General features: G+C 41.6%; 1 pseudogene; it reads left to right on the plus strand.

The window, feature by feature from the left end:
- The first annotated feature begins 3,124 nt into the window (after window positions 1-3,124).
- On the plus strand, window positions 3,125-3,242 carry LOC126211444 (5S ribosomal RNA; annotated as a pseudogene).
- The last annotated feature ends 303 nt before the right edge of the window (window positions 3,243-3,545 follow it).

Genomic DNA, 3,545 nt, shown 5'->3' on the forward strand with positions numbered 1-3,545 from the left:
CTTTAGTGTTCTTCCTTCACAACTATCCTTTTGATATACTGTGAAAGTTAACCAATTTATTTTAATGAGATAAGTACAAATTAAATTTTTTTTATGCATTTCTTTAGCGTCCCTAGTCTTTGAGTTATACAATTTGCTCTCATTGGAATCTGGATATTTGATACATCAAATATTTCTTGTGAAGTTAATATTATTGTTTTACCATTTATACACTTTCAAGGGACTCACACGGTGCAAGCCCAATGATTTTCCTGTTTTTGGGTTAATCAATTCGACTGCATTATCATGAACCACTTTACTTACTTCCATAGGGCCGAAAAGAATTTATGGCTTTGATGTTTTTTATTGCTAGAGAGATAGAGAGTTTTCACAAGTACTTTTTATCCTACTGAAAATACTCATGAGGTTGCCGTTTTGTCCGCCTGGTTCTTTCTATTTAATGCTGCAGCCTTCAAAATGCTCAGTCCCAATTTTACTAGATGTTGATGTTGTACTGTGGATACTGGTGGAAATTTCATTAATTTCCGGATACGTCCCTGTCCTATATACGTCGTCTGACTTGTGTGTCAATACTGGTGCTGCCAATGGTGAATTATCCTCTTGGCATACCATTTCTCCCTCTGTTTCGTATAAATGAACTACATCCTCCACAATTTGGTCATCATCAGTTTTTGTACAGCTGCGTACATTAACTGTTGACAACTGTTGTCCTCATCATCGGGCGATTCCCAGTCAATTGCCTCCCAACATGCTGGTATTTGTATCTGATTATCCCCTAAACCTACTTCACAATCGTCCGCAGCTCGTGCTCGTGCGGTAGCGTTCTCGCTTCCCACGCCCGGGTTCCCGGGTTCGATTCCCCGCGGGGTCAGGGATTTTCTCTGCGTCGTGATGACTGGGTGTTGTGTGCTGTCCTTAGGTTAGTTAGGTTTCAGTAGTTCTAAGTTCTAGGGGACTGATGACCATAGAAGTTAAGTCCCATAGTGCTCAGAGCCATTTTACTTCAGAATCTTGTTGATCAAAGCTAAGTCTATTTACACATTAAATTATAAAATCAACTTCATTTGGCGATTGCGTATCTTGTGACCAGTCTTCCTACCGTTCATCTCGTCAATTCTGTTCTAAGCCCTCCTGCTTCGTTTGCAAGGTGATCATATCGCGAATTATAGTTATCACCCTAATTTCTGGAACCAAAGCCATTGTTGTAATTCAGGGGCTCACCAAAACCATAATTATTGTTTGACCTCTGTGAGTTACCAAACCCATAGCTATTATTATCCCATGGGCGATTACTACTCTTCCCAAAACGTTTACCTTTCCCAACATTACTATTGCCATTGTAAGCATTATTAAAGGCCAATCGGTTGCTATTATTCCCCCTGTCATTGGTTTCTCTCACTGCACGTTGTTTCTTCGCGTCATCTTCACTGAAGATAAATTGAAGTTCTCTTAACATCCCTTTAAATGCATGTATATTATCTCCAGCTCTGCCAAACAACTATTACCGATAACGCAAGGGTAACTTCATTGTGCACATACGTATCAGTTCCCCGTCACTGTACGGAATATCTAAACACTGATTCTTTTTCACCGTTTCTTCAAAAAATTGAACTGGCTTTTTTTCTCCCGAATTTTCAAATGACGCCTTCTGTAACAAATTGTATTTTATCCTATTTTGGGTTTCCACGGACCAGTATAGCTCCAAGAATGCAGACTTAAATTGTTCATGCGACTGACAGTTTGCATCGTTTCCGCCATTGCGCCTTGCATGTGACCACAAATGAAATCAAGTTTATGTCTAAGTGGTCAGTGTTCTGGTAAGCCAATCTGGAATTGATGTATAAACGTGCGGGAGTGTAAGCCGTTCCCGTTTTCTTTGTAATGTTGGAATTTCTTGACTGTCAAAAAATGATCATTGTCAAATTTTTCTATTGCACCATATGGCGTTTGTGTTTGCGAACCATTTTCCGTTCCCTTCAATTGCTTCATGTTTTCCTTTATTCATAGTACCACATTTGGATCCTGAGACGACATATTTGCGTCCCATCTTGCATCGCATGTATGCATTGGTGTGCAATTATCTAAAACGTATCGTTCCTCGTGTATCGGACTGGAAGATACGTATAAATTTTCCGTTACTGGGTCAATGTTTTGTCTTTCTACTTGCTTCATATTGACCTGCGGTATATGGCCTGTTGTACTCTAACTCGTAAATTGAGAATTTGGTACGTGTGGCGCAGTAAACTGCTCTGTTATCGCGTCTTTAGCGTACGTTCGGAGGGTCGGCTGCCGCTCCGTTGGTATGCGTGCAGTTAACACTTCTCGCACCATCGTCTGCTGTGAACGCACATTATCTGCTTCGCTCACCTGTCTCAACTGTACTTCTACCATTTTTTTCTGTTTCGGATTGGAAAATACTGACTGTGGTACTGGATGTAGTCGATTTTGTTTAAAAAGTCTACTAGTTCCTTCAAGGTTTAATAAAAAATTTTCTCTGTCTTTTTTCCTTTCGTCTTCTAGGAGTTGGGTGCATACCACATTTGGATAACTTCTTTCTACTGTAAATCTTATTGATGCACTACTTTCATTAACCAATGTGTCAATCTTTATTTCCAATTTTTCGTTTATTAAGACTACTACTCCTGCTGAGGCTCTAGTCTCTTGTGGGACGCCGCTGTATATGATGGAATATTCTCATGGGTCTTCAGATCCATTCACTTCCTCGTAGTGTCTATTATTAAAGCAATATTTATCTTCCTTCATTGCAGTATTTTTGGTAGCTCTACAGTCTTATTTGTTATACTCCTTACATTCCATGTCACTATTTTAAGGCGATATTTTATATCAAAACTCTTTTCGTTCTTCCATTTCTGATCGTCATTGTTGTTAGCTGTCATTTATCGAAGGCTTTATAGTGAGGATTACCAGTAGGTAAAATCTCCCCCAGCAGCTCTACGAACGCGGCTCGGAATAAGCCTTCTGGTCGGGTTGCCAATTCTGTGCTGTCAGATTCTCGCGGTTTTCTGTCAGGTTTTGTGCCGTTGCCTTAGAAGATCCCTTTCCTCCGTAAGGCAGCGGTTAGGAATCATATTCCATCAATAATTTCCTAGCATACTAGGTATACGGCAACGGCCTTGCCGCAGTGGATACACCGGTTCCCGTCAGATCACCGAAGTTAAGCGCTGTCGGGAGTGGCCGGCACTTGGATGGGTGACCATCCGGGCCGCCATGAGCTGTTGCCATTTTTCGGGGTGCACTCAGCCTCGTGATGCCAACTGAGGAGCTACTCGACCGAATAGTAGTGGCTCCGGTCAAAGAAAACCATCATAACGACCGGGAGAGCGGTGTGCTGACCACACGCCCCTCCTATCCGCATCCTCATCGGAGGATGACACGGCGGTCGGATGGTCCCGATGGTCCACTTGTGGCCTGACGACGGAATGCTCTCTCATACTAGGTATACACTTACTTTCATACTTCCCTTGTGTAGTAAAAATATTTCTATGGAATATTTCGTCATCTTCATCGGATGTGTCTGTAAAGTG

This window comes from Schistocerca nitens, chromosome 1 (assembly GCF_023898315.1).
Source record: "Schistocerca nitens isolate TAMUIC-IGC-003100 chromosome 1, iqSchNite1.1, whole genome shotgun sequence".
Taxonomy (NCBI): domain Eukaryota; kingdom Metazoa; phylum Arthropoda; class Insecta; order Orthoptera; family Acrididae; genus Schistocerca; species Schistocerca nitens.